Here is a 26,904-nt window from a genome sequence, read left to right as displayed (position 1 = left end):
TAAGAGAACTAGAGCAGTGGTGAAGCCTTCGTGATGGGGTTTTGGGGTGATGGTGGGTGTTGAGAGCCAATGGCCAAAAAAGAATTCTTGAAGACATCTTTGGTGCAGAAAAGGTGATTTTATGAAAGCACAGGGACAGGACCTGTGGGCAGAAAGAGCTGCCCTGGGATTGTGAAGAGTGACTGATTATATATCTTCAGGTTGGGAGGGGGTTAGGGACAGCATAAGTCTCTAAGGAATTTTGGAAGCAAGGTTTCCAGGACCTTGAGGGGCTAAGTGTTGTTAGGAAAATGTCATTTAATACTGTTTAGTAAAACTTCAGTCATGAGACCCTTCAGATGTATATCAGGGGTCATATGCTTGGCGTATATTGCCAACATGTACTTGGGGGTTAAAGATAAAGGAGGTTTGCAAAGGAATTTTTATGTGTTTAAGGAGACTCAGAGGATCCTGGGTGTGGGGGTCAGGATAATGTTAAGCCAGGATTCCTTTTTGCCCCTAGCAAAGTGTCATCACTGAAGCAGCTGAGCCCCTGGAGGGAGGTCACTCCTCCGGTTTCAAGGACTCGTCAGTGGGCCGTGGGCAGTAAGGGAATTTAATTTCTCATTTGCCTTTGTTTCCCACGTCACCATGGCAAGCACTTAAACCCCCTTCCATCTTGATGAGGGTGACATTAGGGCTCCAGGAAATGGAGTCTATGGTTTCTGGAGATTAGGCTAGGGGTAAGATTGTCTCTTTCAAGCAGTTTACTAAGTTCTCCATACACTGAGGGAGACTCCTGTGCTGCATGACAGTGATCTCTATCAGTCAGCCATTTGCTTTCTTTCCTTTCCCCTGATCTTCTGCAGCCGGGAGCGTCTGAGGAATATCACACATATCCTACCAGCGGCGGGGGGTGCGGGGGGTGGGGAGGGTGCTGTTAGCCTGTACTTTGCCCTCATCTTGCCCCATGCTCCCTCATCATTGGCATTGAGAAGATGCTGCCATTGTGGGAACCACAGAATGGAAGCAGGGAGAGAACAGAGAAGAAATGCGCCAGCCCCTGTCTTCTGGCCTCCCTCTCTGGCTGGTTGCCTCCCACTTCTAAGAAGCCAACAGCAAGGGAGCCCTTATGATTAAGTCTTTAAGGATCAGACTTCTGGGGCACAAAGCCTGTAGGCAGCCGTGGGAAGAGAAAGAATGGGAGATGGGGGAAGGGGAGGAGAATTGGCGACTACGCAGCACACAGGGTAGTATTTTAGATATTTTAAATAAGTTCCCTCTGTCATTTATCCCCAGAACAGCCTGGCAGGTTCTCTTGCCATTTATAAGTGAAGAAAGTAGAGATCGGACCCCTTCAAATGTGTTCAAGGTCACGCAGGTAAAGAGGAATGGAGCTGGAATGCTCACCTACATTTGTATGTCCTCAAAGATGGTGTTTTTATACTCTGTGTAATGCCAATTTTAATACATTTTGATCCCGGACCATACCATTTTCTGCTGTAAATTATTCAGCATAAATAATTGTCTCTGAGATAAAAATCAGACTCTTTAGCTTGGTATGAAAGGACCTTCAGTATCTGGCCCATTTCTCTTTAAAAAAATTTTTTTTAACATTTATTTATTTTCAAGAGACAGAGAGAGACACAATGAGAGGGGGTAGGTGCAGAGAGAGAGGGAGACACAGAATCCGAAGCAGGCTCCAGGCTCCGAGCTGTCAGTGCAGAGCCCGATGCGATGCAGGGCTCGAACCCACCAACAGTGAGATCATGACCTGAGTGGAAGTCAGACGCTCAACCGATTGAGCCATCCAGGTGCCCCAGTATCTGTCCCATTTCTTCTTTCCTAGCCTCCCCTTTCCCCTCATCCCAGCACATAAATCTGCTGGGCAAATAATGAGACCCTCAGGGGATTGGAGGAGCTATGACAAGTTTTCAGTTATTGGGATAGTGAGTAGAGAGAGACAAAAAATACTAACAGGTAAACCTGGAGATATTTGGGGAGAAAAAGGAACAAAGGCACAATACAAAAGTCTCTGGAACTTCAGTTAATAGCCCGAAGACAGACATTTGGCTTTCTCCCCTTTACTTCTTGCTTCTTTGTACATCCCCACTTCAGAAGAGAGAAGAAAAGGAATTGAGTGAAAAGAGAGAAGAGGAATTCAGTGAAGAGGTGAAAGACGAAAGAGGGCAGTGGGTTAAGTAGATAGAAAGGCACAAATGAGAAAAACCAAAATGCAAAACCAGGTGCCAGGAAGGGGAGCCAAGCAGGTGTTCAGAGAGGACCGAGGGGGTAAAGCTGCTGTCCTGTGGGAAGTTGGGTGGCGGAAAGAGGGGGGGGGGGGTGCAGACTTGCCCTGCTTTTCTAGCTCACCTTAACTCAGCTAAATGGACTGGAATAAAAGTTGTCGAGTGTTATGTAAATGAGGTCCGCCTACAAAAAGACCCAGTGAGAAGGCAAAACCTTCCTTGGAATAGAAGCTGATGCAGCAGTGAACCGAAAGATTGAATGAAAATAGCCAGCTTAGGCGATGGTTGAAAGGCCTAACACGTGTTACAAAATTTTGCTACTTAAATCTGCTTTTGGTTTCATGATTTCCCCAAGCATGTTAAAAATTAATATTGTGAACTTCCAGGTAAAAAAGAATTAGAAGTATGAAATTTTGCAAGTGTCTTCAAGTGTTGGGAACATTTTGTGATGCAGAATTAGTGAAGAGCTTTACTTGACTAATAATGTGAGAACAGTAACAGCATATTTGGCATATGTGGGTTTAAAAATATTATTCTTAGGTAGCATATGTCATGGGGGACTTCAGATATGAAGTAAAATTTTTTAAAAAATTGTGGCAGCATTTGAAGGAATTAAGATTTTCATTTAAACATGCAAACACCCCCAATCTTTTTCCCTAGTTATAGCATGAGGAGATTTGGTGTAATTATAGTCTGGGGCTGTTGTGGAAGGAAAAACAAATAACAGGCCTCTTTTTTTTTCCCCCTAAGAAGTGAAGGAAACATCTAGAAAGCTTTAGAGCTACTCGCTGTGCCAGCAGTAATAATGTATGTAAGTTTAAATAAAGTATTGAAAGCACCTTTTGCCCTCTAGTGATAAAGGATTTTGCTATGCATTTCAGCGTGGTATTTAACTTTTCATTTGGCAGTGGATAGAAAATCTCTTTTCCAATGTGTATGGAGCTTTGACAATTGTTTTTCAGAGGCTGTATTGTAGATTAGAAATTGGAGTCTAGGGAGTCTGGAGGAGGCCATATGCCAAGAACCTAAACTGCAAAGACTTTTTTTTAATTTATTTTTTTAACTTTTTTATGTTAACAGCAGATTTGGAGTCAGCACTTAAACTTGGTTTGAAAAGTGGTAAATTGAATCCTCGGGCCAGTCTGTTTACCTTTTTATGTGTGGAAATGGATACTAGAAGATTGTTTTTGTTTTGTTTTGTTTTTTCCTCCTACACTATCAACAGTTTTCGGAAAGAGAAAATAAGGGGCTACAAAAAGGCATATTCTTTAATTATTTGCATGATATTATTATTATGTTTTCCCATTTATTAGCATTTATCCATACCCTGAGCAAATAATGTGCAAGAAAATAAAGATGGAAACATACAGCAGAACATAGGAATATTGGAAATATTAACTATTATTTCTTTTCTCTGGGCAATTCCTGATTGCAGAGTAAGCCAATGGAGAGGTGAGCTTTGGACAAACAAGGTGGGCTTGGTTTTTCCTTTTCTGCATAACAGAGACCACGACTAGATTTGAATCTGAAGGTCAAATTGTACCGTAGCTGGTAATAATTCCCAAGGGTCCAAAACAAAGATATTACTGAAATAGTAATATCACATCCAAGACAAGATGAGCGATAGTGATTTACAGTGAGATGATTTCTTCAAATATTTGAGAAGCAATCAAGTAATTTTGGTTAATTTCTATATGGAACTTATTTTCTGACACAGGCATCGACTTTACTAGACCATAAACTTTGGGATTCAGAGTCTGTGTCTTATTCATTTTTGCATCTGTAGCTCTTAGCCCAATCCCTGACACGTGTGTATGCTTAATACACTTATTATATAGAAATCTATCTATATTATGCCTGGTCAGAGAGAAAAGGAAGCATGGACATATAACTGAGTGACACACAAGACCTCAAGACCTCAACACAAGACCTCAACACACACACAAGACCTCAACCTCCTGAAAAGATAATTTCACCCACTATATGCCAAGAGGGTAGCAGAGAGTCCCTGCTCAGCATCAGACATACAAGTTTGGTTTCCAGGAACTCTGGACACGTGGGGCAGTCCTGGAGGGAGATGGCGGGTGGAGTCCCACAAAGGCAGATGGTAGAAACAGTGCAAGTCACATATAACTGAGTGGACTGACTCATAGCTCCATGTGTAGTCATGCTCCCGAAATTCTTGGGAGTGAAATTTTAAGGAGACTGAGATATCCGAGTCGTTGATATCAACATAATTCTTTTGCACTCATGGATTGTGAGGTCTAGGAAAACTTCGTAATAGATTTGCTATTACCACCTAAGAGTTAGACCTCACCTATGGCATCAGTTCAGAGAAACTTTCAAAGGGCACGTAAGAATTTTCTTTTAGACAGCAGGTTAAGCCTGTTACAAAGAATGTGGTTACCACATATTGATACTGACTGGATTTATCTGCTCCTAATTGTAGAATCCTGGCTTCTGATTTACTTGGCCTCATTGACCTGGGGATGAATAGCCTTGTTAATGAGGATGGTTCTCATTGTCATATCCCTAATGTTCTTGTCATAGCACCTGCTTTCCATAAACAATTGTTGTTCCCTAACACTAATGCCACTAATTGCAATATTGAGGGTTAATAACAGTCATGAGTGTTAGTTGATTCGCACAAATTGATTTGTGTGCAAACTGTTGAGAGAAAACATTAATAGAAGAGCACAGGAGATTTTTTTATTTAAGAAAATCTGATCTGTGTACACGAAGCTTATAAAATAAATGATTGCTGAATAATTGATTATGAAAAGATCCTCCATGGTAATTTAAATGTTGATTACCAGATATATTAGAAATACAATCCAAAAAATTTTTATAGCATTTTCTACAAAAATAACCTCAAACTCTTATGGAGGTAGCCAAAGATGGATAAAAAAAGCAATGTTAAAAATTATGTAAAATATCTAGTGGTATTTTGAAAATATGTAAAGAAATGCTTCTATTATAAAGGCACAACATCTTCTCGACTCTAAAATGTTATGTACAATTTAATTATGGCACTTTGAAAAAACCCCGAAATACTATCATAAACATATACATGTGATATGTTAGGCATTCAGAAACAATAAGGTATGAAAATATGCACTTATTAGAATCTAGGACATGTAAATTAATTGCAGAAATTGTGGAGAACTTAAATAAATGGAGATCTCTTCCATATTCTGGAGGGAAAGACTAAATATAATAGTGATATCAATTTTTTTTCAAAATTAATCTAAAAACGAAGATCTAAAAATAAAGACTAAGGAAACTTGCATGGAGTCTGACAAATGAATGCCAAAGCTTATTGTAAACAATAGCCAAGAAAATTTGGAAATTTGGAAAAAAATATAATCCTAACAGATTATATTACAAAGGCCGACTTTGTAAAAAAGCAATAGTCACATGGATCCAAGAAACAAGACAAAGTGCAAATGTGTGTGTTTGTGTGTGTTTGGAATATGCCAATTTTGTGTATGATAATACTGGTATTTCAAATCAGCAGAGAAAATTCATATTATTTAATAAGTGGTTTAAGAGAGCTAGGCTCCTATTAGGAAAGAAAATGAAATTATTATATCACTATATTTACATATTAACTTCAAGTAAAATGTATAAATACAAAAAATGGAATTGTAAATATTCCAAAAGACAATAGAGACAGACAAATTTATAATCTTAGGTTGTGGAGGTCCTTCCTAAACATGACTGAGCACCAAAAAGATAAAATGAAAAGGGCCAATTGATATAAAAATTAAAAACTTGCCTACAGAAAAAGACACCATAAAAAAGTTAAAGTCAGAATGAGACAAAAAATACGCAATATATACCACCGGTAAAGATTAACATACTTAATAAAGTGCTCCTACATATAGAAAAATGAGAACAGAGTGCAAATAATACATTGTAAAAGAATTACAAAAGGCCAGAAAGCAAATGAAAAGAATATCAAATTCATTATCAATCAGAGAATTAGAAACTAATGCAATTAAATTCTATCTTTATTTTCCCTTTTGGCTTATCAGGATGCAAAAGATATTAAAAAAAAAAAAACCCTAAGTACATATAGTTGGTAAGGATATGGAAAAACAGGACATTATACTGCCTGTAAGTGTTATAAATCTACTTCTAGAAATTGGTTCCACATAAATACTTGCTGTCTTGTGGTTCCCCTCGGGAAGGACGTGTTCAACCCCCCGCTCAAATTTGCATCAGATGCCTAGATGCCACACATGTACTGAGAGAGTATGATAAAGTTTATTACTTACATAATAAGGCTTTCAGGGGATAGCAGGCAGGTTTCCAAGCAAGTCTGAAATGAATTGAGAGCAAAGTGAAGTCGTGGCTTGGGTTTTTATTGTGGTTAGTGGGTGGGACTGGGTAGAGGGTGCTTGTGTGGGAGACAGAGGATGCATATTTTGAATTTTCAACTAGCACCAAGGAAGGGAAAACATGGTTTTTACTATTAATTTCCCCAGAGGTGGACAAGAGAAGAGGGTGATGTGAGGCTTGAAAGCTGTCAGCAAACATCAAAAAATGGAGTTGGTCTCATTATACTTGTGTATACACTCATATATACATTTACTAGGACATTCGTTATGGTACTGTTTGTAATAATACAAACAGTGGGGCGACTGGGTGGCTCAGTCCGTTGAGCATCTGACTTCGGCTCAGGTCATGATCTCATGGTTGGTGGGTGTGAGCCCTGTGTTTGGACTCTGTGCTGACAGCTCAGAACCTAGAGCCTGCTTTGGATTCTGTTTCCCTCGCTGTCTGCCTCTCCCCTGCTTGTGCTCTCTCTGTGTCTCAAAAATAAATAAATAAACATTAAAAAAATAATACAAACAGTGACTAAGTGCTGGTCCACACATACTATGTAATATTATGCAATAAGAAAAAATATGTAATGGAGTACCTCTGTGAGTCTGGATGGGGAAGATGTCCATGGTATGTTATTGAGTTAAAAAAAAAAAGTATATATAGGCATATGTGTATAGCATAATCCTATTTATGCAAAAAATAAAAATGCACAATTTAATGTGATTTTTCATTATATGATTAATATAAGATCAGAATTACTTGGAGGCCCATCTAGGGATGCTGTGTGATTTAAAGAAACATGAAACCCAGCATGCAAAACAATTAAATAATTTATACCTTCACCATCACTATTGGATGTTAGTGATGCCTATTGGAGGGGAAAACAAAACAAAGCTTAAGAGTAGCTGGAGATGAGATGATGGATGATGCATTCATAGCATTAAGTAACAACAGAGCAAAATTATAGAAATTTTCTCAATACTTCATCTACTAATTTTCTCCTGACATTGCAGTGACATTCTAATTTTTTCTCCTGTCTCCTTCTCCTACCCCTCCAGGCTTCTCACAGCACAATGAAATTAGCCAGCCAGAATCATTTTAATCTCTCTGGGAGCTGCTTCTTCTTCTTCTTCTTCTTCTTCTTCTTCTTCTTCTTCTTTTTAACATTTATTTATTTATTTTGAGAAAGAGAAGGAGAGCAAGAGAGGTTGTGTGTGCACAAGTCGGGGAGGGGCAGAGAGAGAGGGAGAGAGAGAATCCCAAGCAGGCTCTGCACTGTTACATGGGGTCGATGCAGGGCTCAAACCCATGAGCCATGAGATCATGACCTGAGCCAAAATCAAGAGTCAGACACTTAACCAACTGAGGCACCCAGGCACCCCTAGAGCTTCTTATTTTTGTATGTATTATTTCCCTTCTCCCTTCAGAAGCTCACTTCGACTCCTTACGTGACAAGTCCACTGACATCTCTCTCCCTCACTCATGACTCCCAGCACCCAGACATAACTACCATTGTATTTCTTGCAAGATAGTTTAAAACAATTTTATAGGGGTGCCTGGGTGGCTCAGTTGGTTGGGCGTCCGACTTCGGCTCAGGTCATGATCTCACGGTCCGTGAGTCCCAGCCCTGCGTTGGGCTCTGTGCTGTCAGTTCAGAGCCTGGAGCGTGCTTCAGATTCTGTGTCTCCCTCTCTCTCTGCCCCTCCCCCACTCACGCTCTGTCTCTCTCTATCAAAAAATGAATAAACGTTAAAAAAATGAAAAAAAAAAACCAATTTTATAAATACATAAGATTATATATATAACTTGGTATCTGTTTTATATTTTGCATTTTTAACATTACAATATTTTTCTTTATATCATTAAATAGACCACCATAATTGAAAACAAGTTGTATGAGTGTATTTTCATAGCTATATTATCATGCTGCAATCATAATCAGATGAGAAGACTTAGTCAAACAGAATGTAAGTAACTTGCCCAAACTTGGGAAGTTGGTGAGCGTGGGAGTCATAGCTGACCTTATACAATCTGCCTTTAGGACAAGGTCCGAACCCCTGTACTCTTCTCTTCCCTGGGAACAAGCTACTATTGAGAAAATTCTCCTTCACTTGTGTTTGGGAATTAGTTAAGGGATTTTTAGAGAGTGTAACAAGATGTTTCGGTTACTCATGACACCCCTCAGTTATAATTGCACCCCTGCCTCAGGGCACCCATTGGCAGTGACATGTGGCCGACCTCTTTCAGCTCTTATAGTCTAAAAGACAGAGCATAGTGGGGCACTGACTGGCCTACTTTGTGCAAGACTCTGAAATCAGTATGGGAAATTCTTCTTGGCCAATAACAAGAAATCTAAATTCATATTGCCAATGAGAAGTATATGAATACTAATCCCAGAGTTGTGCCCTCCTAAGGGAGATGTGTTTTTATTGTTATTACTTTGTTTTTGCTTTTAAATATAGCCACCTGTGTTATCATTTTTTATGCAACTCAACAGCCACAGGACACTATTTGGAAAATATTAAATGTTGTAAAATGCTTGTACCGCACTGTCCTTTATTTGTCCTTTGGTATGTACTTAGTGAGTTATATTCATGGGATAGTATTTACTATCCTATGCATCTATAGGAAAACCAAAGTAGCTCTTTGTAAAGATTAATAATTTTCACAGATGATACACTCTTTGTTGCCCAGTGAACTAAAAACATGAACAAATAATTTTTGGTTCCTAGTTGTCATAATCGTTTTGTGCTACAGTACAGCTGTAGCTAACAACTTACCAAACTTTCCATTATAGCATTGTTTTTCTAAGGATATAACTCAGTTTGTCAAATTTCCCTCCAAGGCTGAAATGTAACTTATTGTACAAGCTATTAAGCCCGGAAGCAATTTTGTTTTGGAAAAAAATTAGTTTGACCATTTTTTTAAGCTCCAAGAGGGAAAAATAAATATGGAGGACTTTTTTTTTTTTATTGCTGTTCTTTAGCAGCCTTAAAGAATGGCTTTGTTACATCGTATGATTTATGCATCCATGTAGAGAACAAGAACAAGAAATTCTTTTTCACAAACAACTTTGTCTTTTTTGAAATAAAATACAGTGGAGGAAATCCGTCTGTAGTTGATAGCTAAAATCTTTTATTTGGATGCAGCTAGAGAGCACTAATTTTATCATAAGATTTAAAATATTATTAGAGTAAGTCACAGAGAGTTCAAAAGGTAACTAATATTACCTGCTGTGAATTACCATGTTAAACATAGGCAGAAAGACCTTTGATATCTGGGACTGAATGCAGCTAAGAACATGACAATTCATATTTCAAGACACTTTGTTTATGTTAGTTTACCGAACTGTTTTTATACGTATTAACTTCTAGGAGAGATTGCTTAGATAAAATGGACCCGGGGCAATACTCCATTCTTTTATCAAGTTAGACATAAGGGTCATATAGGGACTATTTAATACCTAGTGGGTTTCATTTAATTCTGTCCATCAAATCCTACTCTTAAGCTGAATTAATCAAAAGATTCGTTAAGAATAGAACTCATAAGCATAAAAATCTAAGCTGTGTATATTCACTTTCCTGGTTTAATCAACCCTGTGAAGGGATAACTGCTTTTTATTTTATTTTATTTTTTTAATTTACATCCAAATTAGTTACCATATTGTGCAACGATGATTTCAGGAGTAGATTCCTTAATGCCCCTTACCCATTTAGCCCATCCCCCCTCCCACAACCCCTCCAGTAACCCTCTGTTTGTTCTCCATATTTAAGAGTCTCTTATGTTTTGTCCCCCTCCCTGTTTTTATATTATTTTTGTTTCTCTTCCCTTATGTTCATCTGTTTTGTCTCTTAAAGTCCTCATAGGAGTGAAGTCATATGATTTTTGTCTTACTCTGACTGACTAATTTCACTTAGCATAATACCCTCCAGTTCCATCCATGTAGTTGCAAATGGCAAGATTTCATTCTTTTTGATTGCTGAGCAATACTCCATTGAATATATATGCCACATCTTCTTTATCCATTCATCCATCCATGGACATTTGGGCTCTTTCCATACTTTGGCTATTGTTGATAGTGTTGCTATAAACATGGGGGTGCATGTGTCCATTCAAAACAGCACACCTGTATCCCTTGGATAAATGCCTAGTAGTGCAATTGCTGGGTCATAGGGTAGTTCTATTTGTAGTTTTTTGAGGAATCTCCATACTGTTTTCCAGAGTGGCTGCACCAGCTTGCATTCCCACCAACAATGCAAAAGACATCCTCTTTCTCTGCATCCTCGCCAACATCTGTTGTTGCCTGAATTGTTAATGTTAGCCACTCTGACAGGTGTAAGGTGGTATCTCATTGTGGTTTTGATTTGTATTTCCCTGATGATGAGTGATGTTGCCCTTTTTTTCATGTGTTGGTTGGCCATCTGGATGTCTTCTTTAGAAAATTGTCTATTCATGTCTTTTGCCCATTTCTTCACTGGATTATTTGTTTCTTGAGTGTTGAGTTTGATAAGTTCTTTATAGATTTTGGATACTAACCTTTTATCTGATATGTCGTTTGCAGATATCTTCTCTCATTCTGCTGGTTGCCTTTTAATTTTGCTGATTGTTTCCTTTGCTGTGCAAAAGTGTTTTATTTTGATGAGGTCCCAGCAGTTCATTTTTGCTTTGTTTCCCTTGCCTCCAGGGATGTGTTGAGTAAGAAGTTGTCGCGGCCAAGATCAAAGAGGTTTTTGCCTGCTTTCACCTCGAGGATTTTGATGGCTTCCTGTCGTACATTGAGGTCTTTCATCCAGTTTGAGTTTACTTTTGTGTATGGTGTAAGAAAGTGGTCCAGGTTCATTCTTCTGCATGTCGCTGTCCAGTTTTCCCAGCACCACTTGCTGAAGAGACTGTCTTTCTTCCACTGGATATTCTTTCCTGCTTTGTCAAAGACTAGTTGGCCATACGTTTGTGGGTCCATTTCTGGGTTCTCTATTCTGTTCCATTGATCTGAGTGTCTGTTCTTGTGCCAGTACCATACTGTCTTGATGGGTTTTATTTGCAGCTTTGTAGTATAGCTTGAAGTCTGGGATTGTGATGCCTCCTGTGTTGGTTTTCTTTTTCAAGATTTCTTTGGCTATTCGGGGTCTTTTCTGGTTCCATACAAATTGTAGAATTATTTGTTCTAGCTCTGTGAAGAATGCTGGTGTTATTTTGATAGGGATTGCATTGAATATGTAGATTGCTTTGGGTAGTATCGAAATTTTAACAATATTTTTTCTTCTTATCCAGGAGCATGGAATCTTTTCCCATTTTTTGTGTCTTCTTCAATTTCTTTCATAAGCTTTCTATAGTTTTCAGTGTATAGATTTATCACCTCTTTGGTTAGATTTATTCCTATGTACTTTATGGTTTTTGGTGCAATTGTGAATGAAATTGATTCCTTGATTTCCCTTTCTGTTGCTTCATTGTTGGTGAATAGGAATGCAACCTATTTCTGTGCATTGATTTTATATCCAATGATTTGCTGAATTCATGAATCAGTTCTAGCAGGTTTTTGGTGGAATCTTTTGGGTTTCCCATATAGAGTATCATGTCATCTGCAAAGAGTGAAAGTTTGATCTCCTTTTGGCTGATTTGGATGCCTTTTATTTCTTTGTGTTGTCTGATTGCAGAGGCTAAGGCTTCCAATACTATGTTGAATAACAGTGGTGAGAGTGGATATCCCTGTCTTGTCCCTGACCTTAGGGGGAAAGCTCTCAGTTTTTCCCTATCGAGGATGATATTAGCATTGGGCTGTTCATATATGGCTTTTATGATCTCCAGGTATGCTCTTCTATCTCTACTTTCTTGAGGGTTTTTATCAAGAAAGGATTCTGTGTTTGGTCAAATGCTTTCTCTGCATCTATTGAGAGGATCATATGGTTCTTGTCTTTTCTTTTATTGATGTGATGAATCACGTTAATTGTTTTGTGGATATTGAACCATCCCTGCATCCCAGGTATAAATCCCACTTGGTCGTGGTGAATAATTTTTTTAATGTATTGTTGGATCTGGATGGCTAATGTCTTGTTGAGGATTTTTGCATCCATGTTCAAGAGGGAAATTGGTCTATACTTCTCCTTTTTAGAGGGGTCTCTGGCTGGTTTTGAAATCAAGGTAATGCTGGCCTCATAGAAAGAGTTTGGAAGTTTTCCTTCTATTTCTATTTTTTGGAACACCTTCAAGAGAATAGTTGTTAACTCTTCCTTAAATGTTTGGTAGAATTCCCCTGGAAAGCCATCTGGCCCTGGACTCTTGTATTTTGGGAGATTTTTGATTATTAATTCGATTTCTTTACTGGTTATGGGTCTGTTCAAATTTTCTATTTCTTCCTATTTCAGTTTGGTAGTGTATATGTTTCTAGGAATTTGTCCATTTCTTCCAGATTGCCCATTTTATTGGCATATAATTGTTCATAATATTCTCTTATTATTGTGTTTATTTCTGCTGTGTTAGTTGTGATTTCTCCTCTTTCATTCTTGATTTTATTTATTTGGGTCCTTTCCTTCTTTTTTATAAAACTGGCTACTGGTTTATCAATTTTGTTAATTCTTTCAACGAGCCAGCTTCTAGTTTTATTGATCTGTTCTACTGTTTTTTGGTTTCGATAGCATTAATTTCTGCTCTAATCTTTATTATTTCCTGTCTTCTGCTGGTTTGGGGTTTCATTTGCTGTTCTTTTCCCAGTTCTTTAAGGAGGAAGGTTAAGTTGTGTATCTGAGATCTTTCTTCCTTCTTTAGGAAAGCCTGGATTGCTATTTACTTTCCTCTTATGACCGCCTTTGCTGTGTCTCAGAGGTTTGGAGTTGTGGTATTATCATTTTCATTGGCTTTCATACACTTCTTAATTTCCTCTTTAACTTCTTGGTTAGCCCATTCATTCTTTAGTAGGAGGTTCTTTAGTCTCCAAGTATTTGTTACCTTTCCAAATTTTTTTCTTGTGGTTGATTTTGTGTTTCATAGCATTGTGGTCTGAAAACATGCATGGTATGATCTTGATCTTTTTGTACTTGCTGAGGGCTGATTTGTGTCCCAGTATGTGGTCTATTCTGGAGGATGTCCCATATGCACTGGAGAAGAATGTATATTCTGCTGCTTTAGGATGAAATGTTCTGAATATATGTGTTAAGTCCATCTGGTCCAGTGTGTCATTCAAAAGCATTGTTTCCTTGTTGATTTTTTGATTAGATGATCTGTCCATTGGTGTGAGTGGGGTGTTGAAGTCTTCTACAATTATGGTATTACTATTAATGTGTTTCTTTATGTTTGTGATTAATTGATTTATATATTTGGGTGCTGCCACATTTGGCGCATAAATGTTTATAATTGTTAGGTCTTCTTGGTGAATAGACCCCTTAATTATGTTATAATGCCCTTCTTCATCTCTTGATACGGTCTTTATTTTAAAGTCTAGATTGTCTGATATAAGTATGGCTACTCCGGCTTTCTTTTGTGGACCATTACTATGATAGATGGTTCTCCATCCCCTTATTTTCAATCTGAAGGTGTCTTTAGGTCTAAAGTGGGTCTCTTGTAAACAGCATATGGGTGGATCTTGTTTTCTTATCCATTCTGTTACCCTATGTCTTTTGATTGGAGTATTGAGTCCATTGACATTTAGAGTGAGTACTGAAAGATATGAATTTATTGCTATTATGTTGCTTGTAGAGTTAGAGTTTCTGGTGGTGTTCTCTGGTCCTTTCTAATCTTTGTTGCTTTTGGTATATATGTATGTATATATGTATGTATGTATGTATGTATGTATGTATTTAGTTAGTTTTTCATCTTTTCTCCCCTCAGAGAATCCCCCTTAAAATTTCTTGCAGGGCTGGTTTAGTGGTCACAAACTCCTTTAATTTTTGTTTGGGAAACTTTTTATCTCTCCTTCTATTTTGAATGACAACCTTGCTGGGTAAAGAATTCTTGGCTGCATATTTTTCTGATTCAGCACACTGAATATATCCTGCCACTGTTTTCTGGCCTGCCAAGTTTCTATGGATAGGTCTGCTGCAAACCTGATCTGTCTTCCCTTGTAGGTTAAGGTTTTTTTTTCCCCTTGCTGCTTTCATGATTCTCTCCTTGCCTGAGTATTTTGTGAATTTGACTATGATATGCCTTGTTGATGGTCGGTTTTTGTTGAATCTAATGGGAGTCCTCTGTGCATCCTGGATTTTGACATCTGTCTTTCCCCAGGTTAGGAAAGTTTTCTGCTATGATTTGCTCACACAACCCTTCCACCCCTATTTCTCTCTCTTCCTCTTCTGGAACCCCTGTGATTCTGATGTTATTCCTTTTTAATGAGTCACTGATTTCTCTAATTCTTAAATCATGCTCTTTTGCCTTAATCTCCCTTTTTTTTTCCTGCTTCATTATTCTCTATACATTTGTCCACTATATCACTGATTCTGTGTTCTGCCTCATCCACCCTTGCTGCCACGGCATCCATTCGAGATTGCAGCTCAGTTGTAGCATTTTTTATTTCACCCTGACTAGCTTTTACTTCTTTCATCTCCACAGAAAGGGATTCTAATCTATTTTCGGCTACCAGCTAGTATTCTTATTATTGAGATTCTAAATTCTGGTTCAGACATCTTGCTTGTATCTGTGTTGGTTAACTCCCTGGCTGTCGTTTCTTTCTGCTCTTTCTTTTGTGGTGAATTCCTTCGTTTTGACATTTTGAAGGGAGAAAAGGAGTTAGTGCAGTAGACAAAAATTAAAATAAAAACATTAAAATAAAAAAATTAAAATTAAAAAATTAAACACACACACAAAATATCAAATAAATGATGCTAGATCTTAGGTGTGTTTTGGTCTTGGTGTTGAAAGTGGCTTGATAGATTAGAGAAAAAAGGTGAAAAAAAGAAAAAAAAGGAAATCGTCTGAAAATTTTAAAGAATGATTACATCAGGTAGACTAAAATGAAATGATGGAAGTAAAATAGAATTGAAAAAATGTACACAAAAGTAAAAAATATAGTAGAAAAAAATAAAGAAAAATATTTTTAATAAAAATTGAAAATAAAAATGCATTTTTTTTCTCTTTCTATATTCAAGAAAAAGAAAAGAAACAAAAAAGAGAAAAGAAAAAAATAAGGAAGAAAATTGAACAGTTGGACCGGCCAACAGACTGAAACACAGCTGAAACCACTCCGCCCTCCCCTAGAAGTCAAACCCATGAAGCGCTCCACAGTCCACAGACCAAGCAGGCGGTGAGACCTGTGCTCCTGAAGAGCGAGGCTGGCCCAGCTCAGCGGGGCCCAGTGCAACGGCTCCACTCTTCACCAGATGGTGCTGCCAGCCCACTGGGGTGGATTGCTGCAGTGCCCATGCGCAGAGCCGTGAAACCACGTCACCCAGCCACCCAGTCTCCAGCATAAGAACCCTGTTCTCCCGATCAGCAATCGCACACCTGTCCTTTGTCCTCGGCCTCCGCCCAATCCCCACATCTACACTGTCAGTGACCAAGCCCCGGGCAGCACCCCTCTCCCGAGCCCTGCCCCAGATGCGGCTGCCTTCCCCTGCCCCCCACCTCTGAGGGTCTGTGGCCCTTACTGATCTGCCCCACTCCGGAGGGTCCCACCAAGCAATGGCCGGATGTCGGCTGTACCCAGGAACTCCGGGGACTGCACTGCTGCTGGTGCCCAGAGACCACTGCCAGGCGCCAGCCCACCCCAGAAAAAGTTTGCGAGGCAGTGTAGCAGCAGCGCCCTAGAGACCATGGAAAAATCACAACACATACCTGGCACCAGGCTTCACCCCCAATGACCCTGCTCCAGCACCAGCAAAGGAGGCCACCCTCTGGGGTCTGCTGGGCCCAGGTGGCCTCACAGCCTCCACCAAATGTCCCTCTAGCAGTGGAACTGCCTCTCCCCCTGTGGCCTGAGAACCTCCCAGATCCCACTTTATTCCCTGGGACCCACCTCTCCCACCAGAGCACCGCCAGGCATGGAGCTGCAGAGCCCCAGACTCCGTGCTCCTGCCTCCACTCCACCCACAGTCCCAACGGATTTCAAACCCTCTCCCTTCTCCCTCCCACCCCCAGGTCTGTCCCTGCAGCTATCTCCAATCCTCCACCCTCTGTCCAGCCTCCTGGGGAGGGGTGCCCTTCCCACACTCTTTCCTGCCCCTGCCATGCAAAAGTAGCCCCCGACATCTGCAGCTTCCCTCCCCCAAGTTCACCTCTCCATGACCCTCACTGCTGAAGTCCATGGCCCAGGCCATGCAGACTGCGGTGTCAATCCCCAGATCAGTTTCTAGGTGCAGCAGGATGGTCCAGTGTTGGTCTGGCCTCACTCCACGGACACAAGATACACAAAAAACCTCCATGCTGTTCTGCCATCCCAGCTTTCCACTCTCCCCCCTCCCCCCACAACTTCTAAACTTAATGTCATTTCATTCTGAACATGGTAAGTTTTTCTTCTCTTTTTATTTCATTTGTGCAAAGAAATATTACTTAAGATACAAAGTAATAAGGGAGGAAAGACCAATGTCTGTTCCAATCTAAACACTCTAGATTCAAGATTTCCAATTTATTTCTCATTCACACTGACATATGACCTTGACTTAATTGTCAGAACCAGTAGTGAACAGAGTGAAGTGGTCTGAAAGAAGTAGGGCTCTGGACACCCACCAGCAGGGACCAGGTCGCTAATTTGGGGTTGAGAGATTGCCATTAACAGGCAATTGTGCCATTTCTGTGCTCTGGGCAATCAAACGCTCTCAGAGGACAAAGGGAAAAAGAGAGATAAGGGACAGGATAGAAATATGGGTTGTGCAGAGAGGAAGGGGACTTAAGATCCTTCATCTTCCCTCCCTTCCTCTCCCCCTCCTTTCCTTCTTTCCCAGAAGTAGTATACCTTTTCCTCTAAGAGAAAGCGGGGGACATCTTTGGATGTTCAATGATAGGAAGGGAGAAATTAGACTCTGATCTGGGACTCATTTTATTGTTTGTATATCTGTTTATACCTAAAAATATTGAACTGATTTCTTAAGGTCTCTGTATTTCTGAATATACTTTATTAGCAGAAATTGTGATATAAAATAATATTTCTATTTTTTTTCAAACTTCAATTTTGTAGAGACATAGGTTTGAGAAGAGAAGACCATAGTTTTTCAATAATGAATACAAATGTCAGTAGTTCTTATTTCTTTCATTCACTCATCGAGTAACTTATTAAACAAACCTTTATTGTGTGCTTTTTATGTTTCAGCCACTGACTTAGGCTCCGGAGATTCAGCAATGATACTATGTCTGTAACATTTAAATTGTCTCATTGTTCCATAAAGGGGAAGGTTGATGTAATGGGGTGTATTTGCTAGGCATTCTTTGTATCAAGAAATAGTTTTAGTCATTCCTGCTCAGTGAACTCCGAAGGGTCAAACTATATCTATTGTCAGGGTACATGTTGCAATGAAGGAAGCTGGAATGCTTCAGGAACATCAGTACAGAAACCTTGTGCCTTAGCCCAATTGATAAAGGGTTAGAATCTGAGGCAGCACTAGGGATAAGCAGCTAGACTCATCTGATCTCCAGACTAATGTTCTGCCATTTATGTGCTCTATTGGTCTTCATGTCTTTGTGCATGTTCTTCTTCCTACTGTTTGTCATCAGCATCTTCTCTGTTTTATCCTTCCAATACCATTGGGCTTTCTTTTTTTAACAATTTATTGTCAAGTTAGCTAACATACAATGTGTACAGTGTAGTTTTGGCTTTGGGAGTAGATTCCTGTGATTCATCACTTACATACAACACCCAATACTCATCCCAACAAATGCCCTCCTCAATGCCCGTCATCCATTTTCCCCACCCCCCCCAATTCCCCATCCCCATCAACCCTTAGTTTGTTTTCTGTATTTAAGAATATCTTATGGTTTGCCTCCCTCTCTGTCTGTAACTTATTTTCTTTCCCTTCCCTGATGGTCTTCTGTTAAGTTTCTCAAATTCCACATATGAATGAAATCTGTCTACTTCTGAGTGACTCATTTCACTTAGCATAATACCCTCCAGTTCCATCCATGTTGTTGCAAATGGCAAGATTTCATTCTTTTACATTGCTGAGGAGTATTTCATTGTACATATATACCACACCTTCTTTATCCATTCATCCTATGGACATTTAGGCTCTTTCCATAATTTGGCTATTGTTGAGAGTGCTACTATAAACATTGGCATGCATGTGCTCCTATGAATTAGCACTCCTGTATCCTTTGGATAAATTCCTAGTAGTGCTATTGCTGGGTCGTAGGGTAATTCCATTTTTAATTTTTTCAGGAACCTCCATACTGCTTTCCAGAGTGGCTGTACCAGTTGGCATTTCCACCAGCAGTGCAACAGGGTTTCAGTTTCTCCACATCCTCACCAACATCTGTTGTTTCCTGGGTTGTTAATTTTAGCCACTCTGACTGGTTTGAGGTAGTATCTTAATGTGGTTTTGATTTTTATTTCCCTGATGATGAGCTATGTTGAGCATCTTTTCATGTGTCTGTTGGCCATCTGGATGTCTTCTTTGGACAAGTGTCTATTCATGTCTTCTGCCCATTTTTCACTAGGTTATTTGTTTTTTGGGTGTTGAGTTTGGTAACTTCTTTATAGATTTTGGATACTAACCCTTTATCTGATATGTCATTTGCAAATATCTTTTCCATTCAATTGGTTGCCTTTTAGTTTTGTTGATTGTTTCCTTTTCAATGCAGAAGCTTTTTATCTTGATGAGGTCCCAATAGTTCATTTTTGCTTTTAATTCCCTTACCTTTGGAGACGTGCCAAGCAAGAAATTGCTGTGGCTGAGGTCAAAGAGGTTGTTGCCCGTTTTCTCCTCTAGGGTTTTGATGGTTTCCTGTCTCACATTTAGGTCTTTCATCCATCTTGAATTTATTTTTGTCTGGTGTAAGAAAAGTGGTCCAGTTTCATTCTTCTGCATGTTGCTGTCCAGTTCTCCCAGCACCATTTGCTAAAGAGACTGTCTTTTTTCCACTGGATACTCTTCCCTGCTTTGTCAAAATTAGTTGGCCATACATTTGTGGGTCCATTTCTGGGTTCTCTATTTTATTCCATTGGTATATGTGTTTGTTTTTGTGCCAATACCATACTGTCTTGGTGAGGACAGCTTTGTAGTAGAGGCTAAAGTCTGGGGCTGTGATGCCTCTAGCTTTGGTTTCCTTTTTCAACATTACTTTGGCTATTTGGGGTCTCTTATGGTTCCATACAAATTTTAGGATTGTTTGCTCTAGCTCTGTGAAGAATACTGGTGCTATTTTGATTGAGATTGCATTGAATGTGCAGATTGCTTTGGGTAGTATTGACTTTTTAACAATATTTGTTCTTCCAATATGTGAATGTGGAATATTTTTCCATTTCTTTGGGTCTTCTTCAATTTCTTTCATAAGCTCTCTATAGTTTTCAGCATGCAGATCTTTTACATCTTTGGTTAGGTTTATTCCTAGGTATTTTATGGTTCTTGGTGCAATTGTAAGTGGGACTGATTCCTTGATATCTCCTTCTGTTGCTTCATTATTGATGTTTAGAAATGCAACCCATTTCTGTACGTTGATTTTACATCCTGTGATTTGCTGAATTCATGAATCAGTTCTAGCAGGTTTTGTGTAATCTTTCACATTTTCCATGTGGCGTCTCATGTTATCTGCAAAAAGTGAAAGTTTGACTTTGCCAATTTGAATGCCTTTTATTTCATTTTGTTGTCTGAATGCTGAGGCTAGGACTTCCAACACTGTGTTAAACAACAGTGGTGACAGTGGACATCCCTGTCGTGTTCCTGATCTCAGAGGGAAAGCTCTATGTTTTTCCCCTTTGAAAATGATATTAGCTGTGGGTCTTTCATCTATGGCTTTTATGATGTTAAGGTATGTTTCTTCTATCCTGAATTTCTTGAGAGTTTTTATTAAGGAACGATGCTGTATTTTGTCAAATGCTTTTTCTGAATCTGTTGACAGGATCACGTGGTTCTTACCATTTCTTCTATTAATGTGATATATCACATTGACTTATTTGTGAATACTGAACCTGCTCTATAGCCCAGGAATGAATCTCACTTGATCATGGTGAATAATTCTTTTAATATACTGTTGAATTCAATTTGCTAGTATCTTGTTGAGAATTTTTGCCTCTATGTTCATTACGGATATTGGCCTGTACTTCTCCTTTTCAGCGGGGTCTTTGTCTCATTTGGGAATCAAGGTAATGCTGGCTTCATAGAATGAGTTTGGAAGCTTTCCTTCCATTTCTACTTTTTGGAACAACTTGAAAAGAATAGGTATTAACTCCACTTTAAATGTGGTAGAATTCCTCTGTGAAGCCTTCTGGCCCAGGACTCTTATTTGTTGGGAGATTTTTGATAACTGATTCCATTTCTTCACTGGTTATGGGTCTGTTCAAATTTTCTATTTCTCCTCATTAGAGTTTTGGTAGTGTGTAGGTGTCTAGGAATTTTTCTATTTCTTCCAGGTTGTCCAGTTAGCTGGCATATACTTTTTTATAGTGTTTTCTAATACTTGTTTGTATTTCTTTGGTATTGGTTGTGATCTCTCTTCTTTCATTTTTGATTTTATCTATTTAGATCCCCTCTCTTTTCTTTTTGAGAAGTCTGGCTAGGAGTTTATCTGTTTTGTTTATTCTTTCAACAAACCAGCACTTAGATTCATTGATCTGTTCTACTGTTTTGTTTTTGTTTGTTTGTTTGTTTTGATTCTATACTGTTTATTTCTGCTATAATCTTTATTAATCCTCTTCTTCTGCTGGCTTTGGGCTTTCTTTGCTGCTGTGTTTCTAGTTCCTTTAGGTGGGAGGTTAGATTCTGTATTTGGGATTTTTCTTGCTTCTTGCGATAGGCCTGGATTGCAATGCATTTTCCTCTTAGAACTGCCTTTGCTGTGTCCCAAAGGGTTTGGACTGTCATGTTTCCATTTTCATTTACTTCCATATATTTTGTAATTTCTTATTTAATTTCCTGGTTGATCCATTCATTCTTTAGTAGGATATTCTCTAACTTCCATGCATTTGGAGGCTTTCCAAATTTTTTCTTGTGGTTGATTTCAAGTTTCATAGCATTGTGATCTGAAAATATGCGTGGTATAATCTCAATCCTTTTATATCAGTTGAGGGCTGTTTTGTTACCCAATATGTGATCTATTTTGGAGAATGTTCCATGTGCACTCAAGAAAAATGTATATTCTGCTGCTTTTGGATGAAAAGTTCTGAATATATCTGTGAAGTCTATCTGGTCCAGTGTATCATTCAAAGCCATTGTTTCCTTATTTATTCTATGTCTAGATGATCTGTCCATTGTTGTAAGTGGATTATAAAAGTCACCTATAATTACAGAATATTATCAGTAAGTTTGCTTATGTTTGTGATTAATTGATTTATATATTTGGGCACTGCACCTTGGGGGCATAAACAATTACAATTTATAATTGTTAGCTCTTCTTAATGGAAAGACCCTTTAATTATGATATAATGCCCTTCTTCATCTCTTGTTATAATCTTTGGTTTAAAACCCAGTTTGTCTGATATAAGTATGGCTACTCCAGCTTTCTTTTAACATCCAGTAGCCTGATAGATGGTTCTCCAGCCCCTCATTTTCAATCTGAAGGTGTCCTCAGGTCTAAAACGAGTCTCTTATAGGCAGCATATAGATGAATCTTGGTTTTTTATCCATTCTGATACTGTATGTCTTTTGATTGGGGCATTTAGTCCGTTTATATTCAGAGTGATTATTGAAAGATATGAATTTAGTGTCATTGTGTTATCTGTAAGTTTCACACTTGTGCTGATATTTCTGGTCCTTTGTAGTCTTTGCTGCTTTCCATTCACATAGTCCCCCTTTGGATCTCTTGCAGGGCTGTTTTAGTGGTCGTGAACTCCTTTAGTTTTTATTTGTCTGGAAAAGCCTTTATCTCTCCTTCTATTCTGAATGACAGTCTTGCTGGATAAAGCATTCTTGGTTGCATATTTTTCCTATTCATCACATTGAATATTTCCTGCCACTCCCTTCTGGCCTGCAAAGTTTCAATAGACAGGTCTGCTACTACCCTTATGTGTCTTCCCTTCCAGGTTAAGGTCTTGTTAACCTTGTGTTATCTGTAAGTTTCACACTTGTGCTGATATTTCTGGTCCTTTGTAGTCTTTGCTGCTTTCCATTCACATAGTCCCCCTTTGGATCTCTTGCAGGGCTGGCAAAGTGGCCTGCAAAGTTTCAATAGACAGGTCTGCTACTACCCTTATGTGTCTTCCCTTCCAGGTTAAGGTCCGTTTGTCCCTAGCTGCTTTCAGAATTCCCTATTTTTGTATTTTGCCAGTTTTACCATGTTATGTTGTGGTGTTGACCTGTGTTTGTTGATTTTGAAGGCAGTTCTCTGTGTCTCCTGGATTTGGATGTCTGCTTCCTTCCCCAGATTTGGAAAGTTAACCAGCTATAATTTGTTCAAATAAACCTTCTGCCCCTTTCTCTTTCTTTTCATCTTCTGGGATTGCTATTATACAGATATTATTTCATTTCATTGAATCACTTAGGTCTCTGAATCACTTGTGGTCTAGTAGCTTCCTATCCCTTTTTTTCTCAGTTTCATCATTTTCTGTAATTTTATCTTCTATTTCACCTATCCTCCCCTCTGTTTCTTCCATCCTTGCTGCCACTGCATCTAGTTTATTTTGCATCTAACTTACAGCGTTTCTTAATTTGTGTTAGGTCCTTGGTCTCTGCAGCAATAGATTCTCTGCTGTCTCCTATGCTTTTTTTCAAGCCTAGCTATTAGTCTTATGACTACTACTGTAAATTCATGTTCAAATATATGGTTTACATATGTTTTGAACAATTCTCTGGCTGTCATTTCTTCCTGGAATTTCTTTTGAGGAGAATTCTTCTGTTTTGTCATTTTTGCTAGTTTTCGGTCTTTATGTGTTTTAATAGTTTGTTATGTGCCCCGCATTTGCAAGTACTACTGTATTAAAAAGGGATCATACCCTGTCCAGGGCCTGGCACTTCAGGAAGTGTTTTTGGAGTGTGTTGCATGCCCTCTGTTGTTGTGTCTTTGGTTGCTTGATCTCACTGCTTGTAGTGGTGGATTGGACCTTCCACTAGGGGTGCTTTGATTTGTTCATTAAAGTAGCCTTGGCAAAAAGGAAACAGGTTGGGGCAGGGAGAAGTCTTTTCCCATACAAAGAGAGAAAGGACAGGGGCAGAAAAAAAAAAAAAAAAAAAAGACCAGGCAGAGAATCAAAGAAACTATAAGTCCTGGCACCTGGGTGGCTCAGTTGGTTAAGCTTCTGACTTCGGCTCAGGTCATGATCTCCTGGTTCATGAGTTCGAGCCCCACATTGGGCTCTGTGCTGACAGCTTAGACCCTGGAGCCTGCTTTGGATTCTGTGATTCCCTCTCTCTCTCTCCCCTTCCTCCACTCACTCTCTGACTCTCTGTCTCAAAAAATAAAACGTTAAACAAAAAGAAACTACAGGATTAATCCACAGAAAGTGAGAGGAAAATAAAGAAGGAGATACAGAAAAAGTGTAAAAAGAATAAAGTAAAAATGACTGTTTAAACAAACAACCAGAAAAGAGAAGGAAGAAAAGAAAGAAGGAAAAAAAGAAAGAAAGAAGAAAGAAAGAGAAGAAGAAGAAGAAGAAGAAGAAGAAGAAGAAGAAGAAGAAGAGGAAGAAGAAGAAGAAGAAGAAGAAGAAGAAGAAGAAGAAGAAGAAGAAGAAATATATATGATAAGAATTGATCAAAAATGAAATCAGAAATTATGAGGCTGATTCCAAAGGGGGAAGAAAAAAAAGATGGGAGTAGAAAGAAAGAGAAGAGAAGTAAAGAAAAGAAAGGAGAAAAAAATAATGATAGTTAAAAAAACAAAACAGATCAACATGTAAAACTCACAGTGCCTGGGATCGGCGGCTGTGCTGGTCTGGAGGAGAGGCTGTCTGGTTGCTCAGTGTCCTTCCAGTTCCAGTAGATACACAGTTACCAGCACGGAGGGGTGGGGTTTGGTGTAGGCGGGCCCCCCCTCCACTGGGGCTGCTGTCCTGTACCCTGAAGCCCCACCATGCTGGTGTTGGGGAGAAAAAAGGCGACTCCCCTACCTCTCCTCCCGGACTGGGTGTCCCAAACCACGCTGCGTAGGCAGCCCTCGAGAGCAGCGCGGCTTGTCCTGCCTCACAGTCTCCCATGCCTCCTGGGTGCTCGGCTGGATTTCAAACCCTGATGTTTTAAAGGATCCCGCACCTTGCGGACCTGTTTCTGGGTAGTGCCATTCCTCCCAGTCGACAAAGGGCCTCTAGCTGGTGCCTGCAGGGTCCTTTGTCTTTGGGGGGGGGGGGGCGATTTACCCTCTTCCCACAGTACTTAAGGGAGGGGACTGTTCTCTCTCAGTGTGCCTCTGAGCTCACTACTCACCACGCCGGCTCGCACACTGTGGTCTCCAGTCCGGGAGAAAGTCGTGCAAACCCTGACAACTCTGACCTTTAGGGCCTAAGGCTGCTTGCAAAGTAGAAACCGGTTCTCTCTGTATTTCTTCTTCTCCAGTCTGCGGTCCGTGGTTTTTCTCTTGTCCACATGCAATCCCATCCTTCCACAGCCTCTCTTTCTCTTCCTTTTGTTTCTCCACTGAAGGGTTTTCCCCCACTATGTGCCTATGCTGCCCATTTTCTCTCTCCCAATTCGCGTACATGCACCTCTGCCCTGCCAAGCTGTCTTTTTCCACCTGTGGAGGTTTTTCCATCACTCTGTAGCCTGGATTCCTGGTATTCCGTGTTCTGACCTCAGTACTGCTGGGTTTGAGGAACTAGGGAAATTCCAGTCCCCCTACTTCTCCGCCATCTGACTCTCTTCTGTACCTTAGGGCTTTGTTTCCTCCTTATTACTCTGGCTTTCCCACCTGCTTCCAACTTTAGCTCTCTACTTGATTTATTTATTTCCCGGTTTATTTCCAAGAGAGACTATCTGGCTGGCCCAACTGTCCAGCATTACTCTGCTTATAAACTGTCTTGGGCTATAATGGAAAGATCATTGAGATTTGTAGCTTTTTCCTGACTGTCAATATATTTGATGCGGGATCATTAAACCCAATGGTCAAGAAAGAATTCTTGAGATGTTTACGGTACAAATAGGTGTTTTTATTGAAGCATGGAGACAGGACCCGTGGGCAGGAAAGAGCTGCACTGGGATAGTAAGAAGTGACTGGTTATATACTTTTAAGTTGGGGGGTGAGGGAGAGAGATAACCTAAGTCTCTAAAAGGGTTTCTGCATGTTAAATTTTTTTTACGTTTATTTACTTTTGAGAAAGAGAGAGACAGAGTGTGAGCAGGCGAGGGGCAGAGAGAGAGGGAGACACAGAACTCGAAGTGGGCTCCAGGCTCTGTGCTGACAGCACAGAGTTTGTGAGGCTCAAACTCACAAGCCAGGAGATTGTGACCTGAGCTGAAGTCAGAGGCTCAATTGACTGAGCCACCCAGGTGCCCGTAAAAGAGTTTCTTCTCTGTGTTTAAGAAGAGTAACACGATCTTGGAGTTCTGGCCATTGTCAAGATAAGGTTGTTTTAGTTTCTAGCAAAGCATTCACATTAAGGCAGCCATGAGTTCCTTGAGGAATGTCATGCCCTGCTTGTCTCAGGTATTTATCAATGGGCTGCAAGTTGTAAGGAAATTTACTTTGGCCTACATTTCTCTTGCCTTTGTTGTCCTCATTATGTTGAAACACCTCCTTTTCTGTGTACATTCCTATGCGTTTGACTAAAATGTCTGTGAGTTTGGCTTGTGGCATCATCTGAGTGATGTCGGGAAGGCATGTAAATATCTTTTCAGGGAACAACCTGACTCTGAAATTATAATCATTATAGATGGTGTGCTGAGCCTAGTTTTAATTTCCCTTCTTATACAGAGCACCAAGGAAGGACAAGGTCCAACCTTGAAGATGCCAGCATCTGCCTGGAATGTTCTTTGCCAGCCTCATTGCATGGCTTGTTCATTGTTAACACTCAGATTTCAGAGCAGCCCTACCTGATCGCCCTGTTTAACTGGGTCCTCATCTTATTGTCCATTTCAGGTGGACAGCTTTCTTCCTAGAACTTGCCACAGTTTGTAGTTACTTTTTTATTTATCAGTCATGTGTTTGTTTATGTCTATACGACTAGAATATGATAAAGTGAGGGTGGGGCTCTTGACAGTCTTGTGAATGGGTCTATTCCAGCTGAATGCCTGGCACAAAATAGCATGTAGTCAATATTGGGTGGGTGAATGAATTGGAGAATCAATGTCAAGGAAGATTGGGTCTGATTCCCAGAGATTTGGGAGTACCTGGAGGTAGACAAAGACAG

The 26,904-nt window shown here is 39.6% G+C and overlaps 1 long non-coding RNA gene across 1 annotated transcript in view; it reads left to right on the top strand.

Moving 5' to 3' along the window:
- The first annotated feature begins 15,640 nt into the window (after positions 1-15,640).
- Positions 15,641-26,904, top strand: part of LOC132680686 (uncharacterized) — a 31,850-nt gene continuing 20,586 nt past the window's right edge. The window contains exon 1 of the long non-coding RNA XR_009610666.3: positions 15,641-16,986. This is a non-coding gene — a long non-coding RNA (uncharacterized LOC132680686). The remainder of the gene's footprint in view (positions 16,987-26,904) is intronic.

Source organism: Panthera onca, chromosome A1 (genome assembly GCF_046562875.1).
Source record: "Panthera onca isolate mPanOnc1 chromosome A1, mPanOnc1 haplotype 2, whole genome shotgun sequence".
NCBI classification, from domain to species: domain Eukaryota; kingdom Metazoa; phylum Chordata; class Mammalia; order Carnivora; family Felidae; genus Panthera; species Panthera onca.
This window is presented reverse-complemented; position numbering and strand designations above follow the sequence as displayed.